Raw genomic sequence first — 16787 nt, 5'->3', positions numbered from 1 at the left:
TCGCCAATCTGTACCTTTAGTTTGAGGTTCAATAAAAGGTTTATCAGATTAAAGAGACTGGATTCCCTTTTCAACTTAATAGATCAAAACTTATTGCGATCTTGATGAAGTTAAAGACAAACGAGTTGATGAAGCTGAGGCAGGATGAACCATTTAACGATGTTGGCAACAAAATGCTTATTCTTTCCAGTTGATTCCTTAAAGACCTTTAAGAAGTTTAACTTCCGAAATTTTGGAATATTTTTATAGTTTTAACTAGAACTCCAACTAAGCTACCGGAGGCAAATACTTCTTTGTACTATAATATTTAAAGGTGTAAGTAACTTCCCTCGAGTCTGATGTTAAACCAAATGATCTCTTCATATGGTAACGATCTTTCGCTACTATCTGTGTTACACTTTAACTTTATTGAGCACTTTATTTAAGGTCAAAGAGAGTGAAGAGGATATTTCTCTTCGAAGTGCAGAATAATTTAAAATTGGACTTTTGTAGTGCAATCTTCGACAAGATCTCTTGGAGTCTGAGTCCTCTTCCTATTTAAAAAGATCTATTAGTTATCCTCTTATGGTTTCAAACTTTCACTTTAAAGTTCAAGAAATTTGCCTTTTAGAGGACAATGTTCGATATTGAAAGATAATCAATTAAACTATTAAGAACTTTAAGGTCGCAGAAAGTGAAGTGAGATGAATGATCTTGATAGTCAACTTATCCTTATTTCTAATATGCACGAAACATAAGTTCTGTGCTCCTCTTTCATCTCGAACCTTTCACTTTAAAGTTTCAAATTGCCTGTTTCTAAGTGAAGATCGGGGAGAGTAAAGTAGCCTAAGAGGACCTTATTTTCCGCTACTCTGACTTGATGTTCTGAGATCCTTTTCTATCGCTTTTGACAGCGCAAAGTCTCAGAAGAAACCTAGGACCTTGGATGAAAGTTGTTCTTTCTAATCTAAAAGGAAGAAATCTTTTGTCGTTCTCGGATATACAACTTATGGATCTTTCTTCAAGTTTGGATTTATCAGATATCTGGCTTATAAGTAATGGTGTAAAAATCATGGACTTACAACAGATCATCTAAGACAGATGGATCCAAAAGCATAAGCCATTTAAAAAGCTTTAGTCATCAAGAGAGTTTAATACAAGAGATCATTATTTAATGTGATCGCTACAAGCTTTCCCTCATAAATCTCATAATGGAGCAGGTGAACTAACGCAATTTCATGAAAGGGATCCATATACATTTGGCAACTCTTTTTCAAATATCTTACATAGATAAAAAGAACAATGTTTTGAATTTTTCTGTTGGTGGGGAAGGTTAGATGGATGGATGGCTGGATGGATGGCTGGCTGGTTGGCTGGATGTTTGGCCGACTGAGTGACGAGTGGCAGGCCTTTTGACTAGTATGTAGAAATTTTAGTTTTTTTTTTATTACTTTTTTATTGTTTTGTTTGTTTCGTTTTTGTTTTTCTTTCCTTTTAAATATACGATATTTATTTTAATGCGCGTATGTACTTCTTTTTTCTTCTGTATGCACGAGTATGTAAGTTTTTTGTTTTGTTATATTTTTATTTGCACAAACTTTTTTTTAGTGTGTTTTTTTTATGATTCTGCAATAAAAATGTGTGATTTTTTCGATGTGATTTTTATGCTAAAATGTGCGGCTAGTTGTTGTTTGGTTGGTTGCTTTTTAAGTATTTAGATTCTTTTTATTTTGGCTTTTCCTCTTTACTGTCTGTATTCTCATTGTTAGCTCTGTAAAGTGTATATAGAATAGAAACAGACGATGAAAACAAAATTGAATGTTTTTAGTGCATGTGATGGGAACGACAATATGCAGTAACCAAAATGGAGAACACAAAAGTTTGCAAAACAAAAAATAGGGGAGAATAAGGGTTAAGAATTAATTGCACAAAAATATTTTACAATAATTCCCATAAGAATGCAAATTTTATAGAAAGATTAGAGTCTGAGAAAAGTTTTAATAATGTGTAATTGCTTATAGATGTTAAATAATCTTTCCTTAATATGCCGCTTTTCTTAATGTTGTGTAAATCTTGTTTTAACTACATAATATTTCCCATGATTCTCAAAAGGAGTAAGAATCTTTTATCGCCTTCTGCACTTTCAGTTTAAAGTTCAATTAATTAATGCAGCCAACTAACCTTAACTTCGAACAAAGTCCCAACAAAACACTAAAGGTTTTGCGAGTTATCTTGTCTATATAATGAGCAGATGATACTTTCTAACAAAATAAGAATCCTTATCCGCACTGGCAAGAAGCTCTCATTGAGCTCTTGATTCAGTTCTAGTTCTGTTCTAGTTCTGTTCTAGTTCTGTTCTAGTTCAGTTCTAGTTCAGTTCTAGTTCAGTTCTAGTTCAGTTCTAGTTCAGTTCTAGTTCTAGTTCAGTTCTAGTTCAGTTCTAGTTCAGTTCTAGTTCAGTTCTACTTCTAGTTCAGTTCTAGTTCAGTTCTAGTTCAGTTCTACTTCAGTCCTAGTTCAGTTCTAGTTCAGTTCTAGTTCAGTTCTAGTTCAGTTCTAGTTCAGTTCTAGTTCAGTTCTAGTTCAGTTCTAGTTCAGTTATAGTTCAGTTCTAGTTCAGTTCTAGTTCAGTTCTAGTTCAGTTCTAGTTCAGTTCTAGTTCAGTTCTAGTTGAGTTCTAGTTCAGTTCTAGTTCAGTTCTAGTTCTAGTTCAGCTCTACTTCAGTCCTAGTTCAGTTCTAGTTCAGTTCTAGTTCAGTTCTAGTTCAGTTCTAGTTCAGTTCTAGTTCAGTTCTAGTTCAGTTCTAGTTCAGTTCTGTCAGTTCTAGTCAGTTCTAGTTCAGTTCTAGTTCAGTTCTAGTTCAGTTCTAGTTCAGTTCTAGTTCAGTTCTAGTTCAGTTCTAGTTCAGTTCTAGTTCAGTTCTAGTTCAGTTCTAGTTCAGTTCTAGTTCAGTTCTAGTTCAGTTCTAGTTCAGTTCTAGTTCAGTTCTAGTTCAGTTCTAGTTCAGTTCTAGTTCAGTTCTAGTTCAGTTCTAGTTCAGTTCTAGTTCAGTTCTAGTTCAGTTCTAGTTCAGTTCTAGTTCAGTTCTAGTTCTGTTCTAGTTCTGTTCTAGTTCTGTTCTAGTTCTGTTCTAGTTCTGTTCTAGTTCTGTTCCAGTTCTGTTCTAGTTCTGTTCTAGTTCTGTTCTAGTTCTGTTCTAGTTCTGTTCTAGTTCTGTTCTATTTCTGTTCTAGTACTGTTCTAGTTCTGTTCTAGTTCTGTTCTAGTTCTGTTCTAGTTCCGTTCTAGTTCCGTTCTAGTTCAGTTCTAGTTCTGTTCTAGTTCTAGTTCTGTTCTAGTTCTGTTCTAGTTCTGTTCTAGTTCTGTTCTAGTTCTATTCTAGTTCTGGTCTATTTCTGGTCTAGTTCTGTTCTAGTTCTGTTCTAGTTCTGTTTTAGTTCTGTTCTAGTTCTGTTCTAGTTCAGTTCTAGTTCAGTTCTAGTTCAGTTCTAGTTCAGTTCTAGTTCAGTTCTAGTTCAGTTCTAGTTCAGTTCTAGTTCAGTTCTAGTTCAGTTCTAGTTCAGTTCTAGTTAAGTTCTAGTTCAGTTCTAGTTCAGTTCTAGTTCAGTTCTAGTTCAGTTCTAGTTCAGTTCTAGTTCAGTTCTAGTTCAGTTCTAGTTCAGTTCTAGTTCAGTTCTAGTTCAGTTCTAGTTCAGTTCTAGTTCAGTTCTAGTTCAGTTCTAGTTCAGTTCTTGTTCAGTTCTTGTTCAGTTCTAGTTCAGTTCTAGTTCAGTTCTATTTCAATTCTAGTTCAGTTCTAGTTCAGTTCTAGTTCAGTTCTAGTTCAGTTCTAGTTCAGTTCTAGTTCACTTCTAGTTCACTTCTAGTTCACTTCTAGTTCACTTCTAGTTCAGTTTTAGTTCAGTTCTAGTTCAGTTCTATTTCATTTCTATTCGCTGACTTTAAACTTCTTGCAGTTAAATTTGCTTTAAACTTCTGCATGTTTCTTCCTTTCATAAATATTTAATTTCAAATTTCTCTCTAACCTGGCAGCATTACCTGTAAAGGATTAAAGTTGCTAATAGGTAATAATTACAGAGTTCATAACCTTACACAATATTTGTTTTGTTACATGCACTCTTTTTCAACGTTTACGTTTTTCATTTTACTTAAACTGTTTGTTATTTAAATTTAAAACTTTTTTGTACTTATTATTGTGTTTAAGTGTGTACAACAATTTGTATGGAATACAACTCTGCTAGAAGATATAGTGGTTGCTCACAATGTTGTCAACTGTGTAGTAAGGAGGTAAGTATTGCTATCATGGCTTAAGAGATTTTACGTTATCATTGGTGTTTAAAAATTATAATTTGTATTCACGATTTCTATTACTACCACTTGACTTAACACTTTTGAATCATTGAAGCATATTAATTTAACAGTATTGTTATTATTATTAACACCTTATTGATTATTTTCATTCAAACTTAACATTTTTAACCTTTAACCCTTTAATTAATAAACAAATCACGTGTTTAGTTGTCCAAAAATGAAGGTACATAGGCACGTTTGATAAAAAAGTAGCTAAATTGGCAACCTTGATTATTATTGTTGAATTTATTTACAATAACTTATTGCTTGTTGTTATTGTTATTGTACCCACTCGTATTAAACGAAGTTGGAAGTTGTTGTTGTCTGTCTGGCTGCAGAAGAAAACAAAAAGAATATATTGCAAACCAGGGCTTTTGTAGTTATTGTTGTAGTTTGAAGAATATTTTTAAGGGTTGCCAGATTTGCATAAAACAATTATTTATTTACTAAACAAATTTCGATTAATCGCTTTAAATTTATCGAATAATCATTTATATATTCGAATAATCGATTAACATTATTTAAAATTGAAATTAATATGTAAATTCTGGAGAAAAACTAAATTATGTATTATATCAATGAATTGAAATTATTCGAATAATCGATTAAAAATTATTCGGATAATCGACTTTAAATATTCGAATAATTTATTAAAATTATGCGAAAAATAAATTAATATGTTGATTTTGGAGAAAAATAGAATTGTTAGCCGATTAATCGATTAAAATTCTTAAATTAATCTATTAATGGAATAAAACTTTCCAATTAATCGATTTACATGAAAATTTATAATATGCGATTAAAAAACAATTTTTTTATCCGATTAAAATTATTCGAATTTGAAAGGGAAATGTTGATTAATACGAAAATATAAACAAAAAACCTTTTTCGTTAAAAAATGTTCTAAAATTAACCGATTAAAATTATCCGATTTATCGATAAATATGAAAATTTTACATAAAGCTAAAATTTTACTTAAAAAATTAAAATTAACCGATTAATCGAATAAAATTATGCGATTACTCGCATAAAATTTTTATGCGAGTTTTTTATTTCCAAAAAATAACAATCATTTAATTTAACGCTTAATCAATTAAAATTATACGATTGATCGAATAAAATTATCCGATTAAAATTATTCGAAAAAAACTTTTTTCGCAAAATAAGTAAGTCTGTAAAGATAAATGAATAAAGTTATTCGAATAAACAAATAAATTTATTCGAATAAACGAATAAAGTTATTCGAATAATCGAATAAAATGTCCCATTTTAAAAGGGAAAAGTTGATTAATATGTAAATATTGAAAAACAAATTTTCTGCAAAAAAATTTTCTAAAAGTAAACGATTAATCGAGAAAATGGTCCAATTAATCGATTAAAATTATTCGATTAATTGATTAACATAAAAATTTTCCAAAAACAACAGTTTTCCGTAAAAATAAGTTTAATAATTAATCGAATAAAATTAACCGAATAATCGATTAAAATTATTCGAATAATCGATTAATATAAAAATTTACAAAAAACAATAATCACTAAAGTTAAACGATTAATCGATTAAAATTATTTTAATAACATTTTTCGCAAAATATGTAAGTCTGTAAAGCTAAACTATTAATCGAATAAAGTTATTCGAATCAACGAATCAAATAAAATTTGTTTCATTTTGAATGAGAAATGTTTATTAATATGTAAGTGTTGAAAAAAAACAACAATATTTTGCCAAAAAATGTTCTAAAGTTAAACGATTAATCGAGTAAAATGATCCGATTAATAGATTATAATTATACGAATAATCGATTAATACGAATATTTTTCAAAAAAATAAATATAAATAAAAAAATCAATAAAGTTAAACGATTTAATCGAATAAAATTATCCGATTAATCGATGAATATGAAAATCGAATAAAATTATGCGATTAAAATTATTCGAATAATCGATTAATCGAATAAAAACAATCATCATTTTTTGCAAAATATGCAAATCTGCAAAGCTAAACCATTAATAGAATAAAGTTATTCGAATAAACGAAATGTTATTCGAATAATCGAATAAAAATCTGTTTCATTTTGAAAGGAAAACATTGAATATAAAAATTTTGAAACAAAAAACAATTTTCGCCAAAAAAGGGTTTTAAAGTAAAACGATTAATCTATAAAATTTAACCGATTAATCGATTAAAATTATTCGATTAAACGATTAATATAAACAAATTTTGCAAAAAAAAACAATAATCAGTAAAGTTAAACAATTAATAAATTAAAATTATTCGAATAATCGTTTAAAATTATTCGAATTAACGAAATGTCATTCGAATAGTTATTCAAATAATCGAATAAAATCAGTTTCATTTCGAAAGGAAAACATTGTATATAAAAATTTAGCAACAAAAAACAAGTTTTCGCCAAAAAAATTGTCTAAAGTTAAAAGATTAATCAATAAAAATTAACCGATTAATCGATTAAAAATATCCGTATAATTTGTTAATATGAAAATTTTCCAAAAAGCAATAAATTTCAGTAAGAAATGGCATTAAAGTTATATAATTAAACTAAAATTATCCGATTAATCGATTAAAATTATTCGAATAATCGATTAATAAGAAAAAATTTAGCAAAAAACAATAATCAGTAAAGTTAAACAATTAAAATTAAAGAAGTTAAAAGTTTAATTCAAAATCATACGATTAATCGATTAAAATTATTCGATTAATCGATTAAAACTATTCGATTAATCGATTAAAACTATTCGATTAATCGATTAATTTGAAAATTTTGTAAAAAAACAACAAATTTTCCTAAAAAATCATTCAAGTTAAATAATTAATTGATTAAAATTATCTGATTAATCGATTAAAACTATTCGAATAATCGATTAAAATTATTCGAATAATCGATTAATACGAAAAAAATTTGCAAAAAACAATAGTCAGTAAAGTTAAACGATTAAGATTAAAAAAGTTAAACAATTAAATAAGCAAAATTATCCGATTAATCTATTAAAACTCTTCGATTAATCGATTAATTAGAAAATTTTGTAAAAAACTAAATTTTTCCATAAAACATTTTTTTTAAGTTAAACGATTAAAATTTATCGATTAAAAATCATTAAAGCTATATAAATTAATTGATTAAAACTATCCGATTAATCGATTAAAGTTATCCGATTAATTGATTAATAAGAAATTTTAACAAAAAACAACAATCATTTAAGTTAAACGCTTAATCAAATAAAATTATACGTATAATCGATTAAAATTATCCGATTAAACGATTAATTAAATAAAGTTATTATTCGAATAAACGTAATGTAATTCGAATAAAATTGACATTGAATATGAAAATTTGGCAACAAAAAAACGTTTTCCCCCAAAAAAATCTAATGTTAAACGATTAACGGAGTAAAATTATCCGATTAATCGATTAAAATTATACGATTAATCTATTAATATGAAAAATTTCCAAAAAATAACAAATTTCCGCAAAAAAAATCATTAAGGTTTAAAATTAATCGATTAAAATTATCCGATTAATCTATTAATATGAAAATTTTCCAAAAAATAACAAATTTCCGTAAAAAAATCATTAAGATTTATAATTAATCGATTAAAATTATACGATTAATCGCTTAAAACTATTCGAATAATCATTTAAAATTATTCGAATAATCTAATAAAATTATCCGTTTATATATTTAATATAAATCAAAAATTTTGCAAATAATCCTGTAAATTAATTAAACCTAAAACATGTTCCAGTATTTTGTTAATATTTTGGCGATTTTTTTCGAAGTTTACTCTTAAAAAAAAACAAAACCCTCTGGCAACTTTAAAGGTTATGTCAAGTTTTAATTCCTTGCTTTAGTTGAGAACTATTCTGCTTCTTTATGTTATTGGTGTTGTTGTTGTTTAACCAAACACTTTTAATTTAAAGAGGGGGGGGAAGATAAATTTGCTTTTTCGTTTGAAAAAAGGGGAGGGGAGGAAGTTTTAAAAAACTCAGGGAGTTATATGGTTTATGACATTGGTTTGTTTAGCGTATGATGGGCATTTTAGAATATATAAGAAGAAGAAGAAGAATAGTAAAGTAAAAAAAAAACAACAAACACTCTTACCTTAAAATACAATAACAAAAATTTAACTTGCAGTTCTGTTGTGTTTTTCCTTTTTGGTGTTTGATGTTGTTGTTGTAGCTGCTGCTGTAAACTGAAATATTTTGCAATAGCTATTTGTTGTTGTTTTTGCTTTTTTTAGTAACACACACACACTTTATTCTTTACTTTTTATATTATTTCCTATTTTTAGCTTTTTTCCTTTATTTTTTTCACTTTTTTTAAGATTTTAACTTTTTTTCTATAATTTTTTTTTGCTTTTTTAAAGAATTTGCTTAAATTTGTTGTTGTTGCTTTAATTATTGCACATTTGCTTTTTGGTTTGTTTTCCTATTTGTTGTTGTAGTGGCTTTTTAACAAATTGTAATTTAAACTTTTGTTTTTTTTTTACTTAATATTTTTCACTTCATTTGCATTTAATTTTGTTGTTATTTTCTCTGCTTTTTGCTTCAGACACTTCGCCATTCAGTTGTTGTTTTTATAAATTTACATTTCTTTCTTTTTTCTTTTGTACAATTATAATTATTAGCTAGATGTTATTGTTGTTTAGCCTACAACTCCTCTTTTTGCAAAAAATTTTAGTTTAATTTTTACGTTTTTATTATTTATTAATAATTTAGCTTAAAAATCGTGTTTATTTTTTGTTTCACTATTGTTGTTGTTGTTGTTTTAAAATGGCAGGCCATTACAAAATTTTTATACATTTGCTTTTCCACATTTTGCTTTCTTTTTGAATGCAATTTTATTCACTTTTTTCTTATAAATTTCTAGCAAATATTATTATTTCTTTAGTTATTTTCCTTAATTTACATAAATTTCTTTAAAACTTTTTAATTATTACACTTTTCTTTACATTTTTCTTAATTCCTGTTTGTTTTTTTTATTTTTTTTCATTTTATTTATTAACAAAACACCCGCACACGTTTTAACCGTAACAACTTCTAATGAGAGACTAGTCAAGTATTTGCATTTAGTGGCTCACTAAAAACACAAAAAACAAACAAAAAACAACAACTATCATATAAAGTTTCATAGCAAAACGAAACAAGCAGCAGCAGAATCAAATAAGCAGCAGCAGGAAAAAAAAAAACTAAAAACAAAAACAAACCCTATATTGAATGAATGCAAAAATCTAGCTTTTTCGCAATGCATTACTAATTGCAGACCATAAACATATACTTGTCTCTCTCTTGCTTATTGAATTTAGACAGCCAAAAGCATAAACTAAACAACAAATGTTTACATATTTTATATCATACAACAGCATTGCCAACTCCAACAGTAATGAACAGCCTTGCCAATTGCTAAAAATAAGAAAACAAAGTAAACGTTAAATTAAATGATATTTAATAGGTTAATATAATAATTTAAAAAATTAATAACTAAATTAAAAAACTACTAATTTCTAGTTTAATTAACTAATAATTATATAAATAAATAAAAATTAATTAATTTAAAGGAAATAAATTAAAAATATTAAAAAATAGTTAAACTATAATTTAGTCTACAGATTTTATTATAGTCTATAGTTTAGCCTATAGGCTAAATTAAAAAAACTACTAATTTCTAGTTTAATTAACTAATAATTATATAAATAAATAAAAATTAATTAATTTAAAGGAAATAAATTAAAAATATTAAAAAATAGTTAAACTATAATTTAGTCTATAGATTTTATTATAGTCTATAGTTTAGCCTATAGGCTAGTCTAAATTTTGGTGCATAAGATAGACTATAATTAAGTCTTTAGCCTAGACTATAGGCTAGACTATATATTTTAATATAATCTAGACTATAGTTTAGTCTTAAAGCTAGACTATAGTTTAGTCTATAGGCAAGATTATAGTTTAGTCTATAGTTTAGCTATAAGCTAGACAATAGTTTAGTCTATAGGCTAGACTAGTTTAGTCTATAGGCTAGACTATAGTTTAGTCTATAGGCTAGACTATAGTTTAGTCTATAGGCTAGACTATAGTTTAGTCTATAGGCTAGACTATAGTTTAGTCTATAGGCTAGACTATAGTTTAGTCTATAGGCTAGACTATAGTTTAGTCTATAGGCTAGACTATAGTTTAGTCTATAGGCTAGACTATAGTTTAGTCTATAGGCTAGACTATAGTTTAGTCTGTAGGCTAGAACTAAACTATAGTTAGTTTATAGGATAGACTAAAGTTCAGTCTATAGGCTAGACTAAAGTTTAGTCTATAGGCTAGACTATACTTTAGTCTATAGGCTAGACTATAGTTTAGTCTATACGCTAGACTATAGTTTAGTCAATACGCTAGACTATAGTTTAGTCTATACTCTAGATTATAGTTTAGTCTATAGTCTAGACAATAGTTTAGTCTGTGGTCTAGACTATAGTTTAGTCTATAGTCTAGACTATTGCTTAGTATATAGTCTACAGTTTAGACTGTTGTTTAGTTTATACTCTAGACTATAGTTTAGTCTATAGTCTAGACTATAGTTTAGTCTATAGTCTAGACTTTCGTTTAGTCTATAGTCTAGTCTATAGCCTAGCCTTTAGTTTAGTCTATAGTCCAAACTATAGTTTAGGTTATAGTCTAGACTATAATTTAGTCTATAGTTTAGACTATATGTTAGTCTATAGTCTAGCCTATAGGTTAGTCTATAGTCTAGACAATAGGTTAGTCTGTAGTTTAGTCTATAGTTTAGACAATAGGTTAGTCTATGGTCTAGACTATAGTTTAGTCTATAGTCTAGACTATAGTTTAGTCTATAGTCTAGACTATAGTTTAGTCTATAGTCTAGAATATTGGTTAGTTTATAGTCTAGACTATGGTCTGGTCTATAGTCTAGACTATAGTTTAGTCTAGACTCTAGACTGTAGTTTAGTCTATAGTCTAGACTACTGGTTAGTTTATAGTCTAGACTATTGGTTAGTTTATAGTCTAGACTCTAGACTATTGTTTAGTTTTTAGTCTAGACTATAGTTTAGTCTATAGTATAGACTATAGTTTAGTCTATAATATAGACTATAGCTTAGTCTATAGTCTAGACAATAGTTTAGTCTATAGTCTAGACTATAGTTTAGTCTATAGTCTAGACTATAGTTTAGTCTATAGTCTAGACTATAGTTTAGTCTATAGTCTAGACTATAGTTTAGTCTATAGTCTAGACTATAGTTTAGTCTACAGTCTAGACTATTGATTAGTCTATTTTCTAGACTATTGTTTAGTTTATATTCTAGACTATAGTTTAGTCTATAGTCTAGTCTACAGTCTAGACTATAGTTTAGTATATAGTCTAGACTACAGTTTAGTCTGTAGTCTAGACTACACTTTAGTCTATAGCGTAAACTATAGATTAGTCTAGACTACAGTTTTGTACATATTGTAGGCTATAGTTTATTTTATAGTATAGGCTATAGTAAAGTCTATGGAATAGCCTATAGTTTAGTCTATAGTCCACACTATAGCTTAGTCTATAGTCTAGACTATAGTTTAGTCTATAGTCTAGAGTATAGTGTAGTTTATACTAAATTTAGTATAGTTTATAGTAAAGTCTATAGTTTAGTCTAAAGTTTAAGCTATAGTTTAGACAATAGTCTAGACTATATCTTAGAAAATAGTCTAGACAATAAATTAGTCTATAGTCTAGACTATAGGTTAGTCTATGGTCTAGACTATACGTTAGTCTATAGTGTAGAGTATAGTGTAGGTTATACTAAATTTTAGTATAGTTTATAGTAAAGACTATAGTTTAGTCTAAAGTTTAAACTATAGATTAGACAATAGTCTAGACTATAGCTTAGACAATAGTCTAGACTATAAGTTAGTCTATAGTCTAGGCTATAGTTTAGTCTATAGTGTAGACTATAGTTTAGTCTATAGTGTGGACTATAGTTTGGTCTATAGTCTAGACAATAGTTTAGTCTAAAGACTATAGTTTAGTCTATATCACAGACTATAGTTTAGCTATAATTTAGTCTATAGTATAGACTATTGTTTAGTCTATAGTATAGACTATAGTTTAGTCTATAGTCAAGACTATAGTTTAGTCTATGGTTATAGTTAACTATGGTTAAGTCAATAGGCTAAACTTTAATTGCGTCTAAAGTCAAAACTAGAGATTTGTCTTCACCCTAGGCTATAGTCTAGTCTAAATTCTAGGCTCAGATAAGACTTAAAATATATCTAAGCTAAATTTTAATAAAACTATTCAATATTTCGCAAATTCCAATAAAAAACAAAAGCAAGATGCAATCCCTCCACCAAAGCACCACATAAAACTCAAACATCAGCTATTTTTCTTTTCCTTGGTACTCTATTTAGTTGTTAATTTATCGCTACAAATAAATCTTTGTCAATAACTTAGCAACATTCTGATGGTGGTCGTTTTAACTTTAAACTAAGACACTATCACCATTACCCCCCCCATCCACTATGCTTCAAATCAAAAACCTTTGGACTATCACCCTCTTCCCTTGTAACTCTATTAGACAGCATGACATTTTATTGTTTAAATAAAGTTTAAGGATGCATAAGATTTATTTGTTTCAAAACTCGTTTTGTTTTTGTAAAGGATATGCAATGCAATTTGGGGGGGAATGTATAACATTGATATTGCATCCTGTTTTTCCTTAGCAGCAGCACTAATTTTAAATGACAAATTAGTTTCAATTTAAATTGTAATACTTAAGTATGTAAGTTCGTAAACTTCGTTATTTATTTTCGTTTTTATTTGTCACTACTTGGAAAATGTTTTAAGTTTTTTTTTTATCTTTTTCAAAAGAGGAAGTACTGTGCAAAGGTCATTAAGATATATTTTTAAAAAGTCGCAAATTATAAACAATTCTATAGTCTAGACTATATTTTAGTCTATGAGACTAAAATGTACTTTAGTCTGGACTCTAGTCTATAGTTTAGTCTAAAGTTTAGTCTATAGTCTAGTCTAGTCTATAGTCTAGTCTATAGTCTAGTCTATAGTCTAGTCTATAGTCTAGTCTATAGTCTAGTCTATAGTCTAGTCTATAGTCTAGTCTATAGTCTAGTCTATAGTCTAGTCTATAGTCTAGTCTATAGTCTAGTCTATAGTCTAGTCTATAGTCTAGTCTATAGTCTAGTCTATAGTCTAGTCTATAGTCTAGTCTATAGTCTAGTCTATAGTCTAGTCTATAGTCTAGTCTATAGTCTAGTCTATAGTCTAGTCTATAGTCTAGTCTATAGTCTAGTCTATAGTCTAGTCTATAGTCTAGTCTATAGTCTAGTCTATAGTCTAGTCTATAGTCTAGTCTATAGTCTAGTCTATAGTCTAGTCTATAGTCTAGTCTATAGTCTAGTCTATAGTCTAGTCTATAGTCTAGTCTATAGTCTAGTCTATAGTCTAGTCTATAGTCTAGTCTATAGTCTAGTCTATAGTCTAGTCTATAGTCTAGTCTATAGTCTAGTCTATAGTCTAGTCTATAGTCTAGTCTATAGTCTAGTCTATAGTCTAGTCTATAGTCTAGTCTATAGCCTAGTCTATAGTCTAGTCTATAGTCTAGTCTATAGTCTAGTCTATAGTCTAGTCTATAGTCTAATCTATAGTCTAGTCTATAGTCTAGTCTATAGTCTAGTCTATAGTCTAGTCTATAGTCTAGTCTATAGTCTAGTCTATAGTCTAGTCTATAGTCTAGTCTACAGTCTAGTCTATAGTCTAGTCTATAGTCTAGTCTATAGTCTAGTCTATAGTCTAGTCTATAGTCTAGTCTATACTCTAGTCTATAGTCTAGTCTATACTCTAGTCTATAGTCTAGTCTATAGTCTAGTCTATAGTCTAGTCTATAGTCTAGTCTATAGTCTAGTCTATAGTCTGTAGTCTAGTCTATAGTCAATAGTCTAGTATATAGTTAATAGTCTAGTCTATAGTCTAGTCTATAGTCTAGTCTATAGTCTAGTCTATAGTCTAGTCTATAGTCTAGTCTATAGTCTAGTCTATAGTCTAGTCTATAGTCTAGTCTATAGTCTAGTCTATAGTCTAGTCTATAGTCTAGTCTATACTCTAGTCTATAGTCTAGTCTATAGTCTAGTCTATACTCTAGTCTATAGTCTAGTCTATACTCTAGTCTATAGTCTAGTCTATAGTCTAGTCTATAGTCTAGTCTATAGTCTAGTCTATAGTCTAGTCTATAGTCTAGTCTATAGTCTAGTCTATAGTCTAGTCTATAGTCTAGTCTATAGTCTAGTCTATAGTCTAGTCTATAGTCTAGTCTATAGTCTAGTCTATAGTCTAGTTTATAGTCTAGTCTATAGTCTATTCTATAGTCTGGTCTATAGTCTATTCTATAGTCTGGTCTATAGTCTAGTCTATAGTCTAGTCTATAGTCTGGTCTATAATCTAGTCTATAGTCTAGTCTATAGTCTGGTCTATAGTCTAGTCTATAGTCTAGTCTATAGTCTAGTCTATAGTCTAGTCTATAGTCTAGTCTATAGTCTAGTCTATAGTCTAGTCTATAGTCTAGTCTATAGTCTAGTCTATAGTCTAGTCAATGGTCTATTACATAGTCTAGTCAATAGTCTATTACATAGTCTAGTATATAGTCTAGTCAATAGTCTATTACATAGTCTAGCCTATAGTCTATTCTATAGTCTAGTCTGTAGTCTGGTCTGTTGTATAATCTAATCGTGGTGCTTACTGTTCCTTCTTGAAATTAAAACTAATTTGCTATTAATACTGGTAAATTACTAAATATTAACATATTTACTACAATTTTATACCTCCATTTAAGAAACTTTTTTACCTTGATTTCAGCAATATATTCTCTCTTCTAATACCCCTTTAAATCCACTTGTTACCATTTATTGTTTTAGTTTTTTATAAACTTTCTAAAGCCACCAAACTTCAAACCATTACAAGTTTTACTAACTTAACAAAGCCACTAAAACCACCTTTCTCTTAGCACCACCACCTGCTGAGTCATAAAGTGTTAGAAAATATAAGTGAGTCCCTTGTAATGGAATGCATACAAACAATTGTTAGATTCCCTTTTTAAAACAATCATTGACGCACAACGTGGCGTATGATTAACAATTTATAGTTTTTTTTTCCAATTTAACAGCATTGATTAGAAATTGTTACTTTAGTGCAAAAAAACTAGGGGTTACTTACTATACTACGACTATTTACTACAAAACCAACAATATCTAGTAACAAGAAAATGTGGTCATGACTTTGAGTATAACAGGAAGAACAACCGAATAAAAGGGCTGCATAATAACGCATAAAAACGAAAAATGATTTAATTTACTTTTTCTGGGTTTAGGGAAACAATTTGAAAATAAGTTTAAGAGCTAATTAATGTTAGTCCTAGTTCTAAAAAGATTGCTAATTAAAATTATCTTAATTGGTTATAACCTGCTGACAATTTTCGTTCATACATAAGTGACACCGATTATTTCAGTTTTCTCTATTAAACGCCACTTTTCACTCCCTTCAAATTCGGCTTGCCACCTTTACCTACGTGCCCCAGCGAGTTGCTTAACATCATGTTTCATAATGTGTTGAATTGTTGAGTTTCATTTCGATGCATTTCGAATGCAAAATTGGAACATGCAATAACTAATGCTGCTAGAAGTTTAAATACAAACTCAATGTTATTCTCTATGAAGATTGTATGAGTGTTAATGTTTCCATTGAATGATGCGTACTTGTATAAGAAATGAGGAAAAAAGAACAGGAATTGTAAAGGAAATTTCAGAAAAGGGATGGGTGAGATATGAAGATGTGAGCTGTAAAAGAGTATAATGTATATTATGTCTAAAACTAGACAACAAATTAAGTCAATAGTTCAGAGTCCAAACTATAGCTTAATCTAAAGTCGTAGTAGTCCAGAGTATAGTTTAGTGTATAGTTCCGACTATAGTTTAGTCTATAGTCCAGTCTATAGTTTGGTCTATGGTCCAGACTATAGTTTAGTCTATAATCCAGACTATAGTTTAGTCTATAGTCAAAACTGTAGTTTAGTCTATAATCCAGAATATAATTTAGCCTTTAGGCTACAATCTGGACTATAGTCTAGTCTATAGTCTAGTCTATAGTCTAGTCTATAGTCTAGTCTATAGTCTAGTCTATAGTCTAGTCTATAGTCTAGTCTATAGTCTAGTCTATAGTCTAGTCTATAGTCTAGTCTATAGTCTAGTCTATAGTCTAGTCTATAGTCTAGTCTATAGTCTAGTCTAGTCTAGTCTATAGTCTAGTCTAGTCTAGTCTATAGTCTAGTCTATAGTCTAGTCTATAGTCTAGTCTATAGTCTAGTCTATAGTCTAGTCTATAGTCTAGTCTATAGTCTAGTCTATAGTCTAGTCTATAGTCTAGTCTATAGTCTAGTCTATAGTCTAGTCTA

General features: G+C 28.6%; 1 protein-coding gene across 1 annotated transcript in view; it reads right to left on the bottom strand.

Annotated features, from left to right (window-relative positions):
• The window catches only part of LOC119612556 (protein roadkill-like), a 43201-nt gene extending 33478 nt beyond the window's left edge, over positions 1-9723 (bottom strand). The window contains exon 1 of the mRNA XM_037968371.1: positions 8447-9723. The gene's annotated coding sequence lies outside the window, so the exon portion shown is untranslated. The remainder of the gene's footprint in view (positions 1-8446) is intronic.
• Positions 9724-16787: the final 7064 nt, after the last annotated feature.

This window comes from Lucilia sericata, unplaced genomic scaffold (assembly GCF_015586225.1).
Source record: "Lucilia sericata isolate MDLA Ls3-8-SP2 unplaced genomic scaffold, ASM1558622v1 Contig001734F_arrow, whole genome shotgun sequence".
Lineage (NCBI taxonomy): Eukaryota > Metazoa > Arthropoda > Insecta > Diptera > Calliphoridae > Lucilia > Lucilia sericata.
This window is presented reverse-complemented; position numbering and strand designations above follow the sequence as displayed.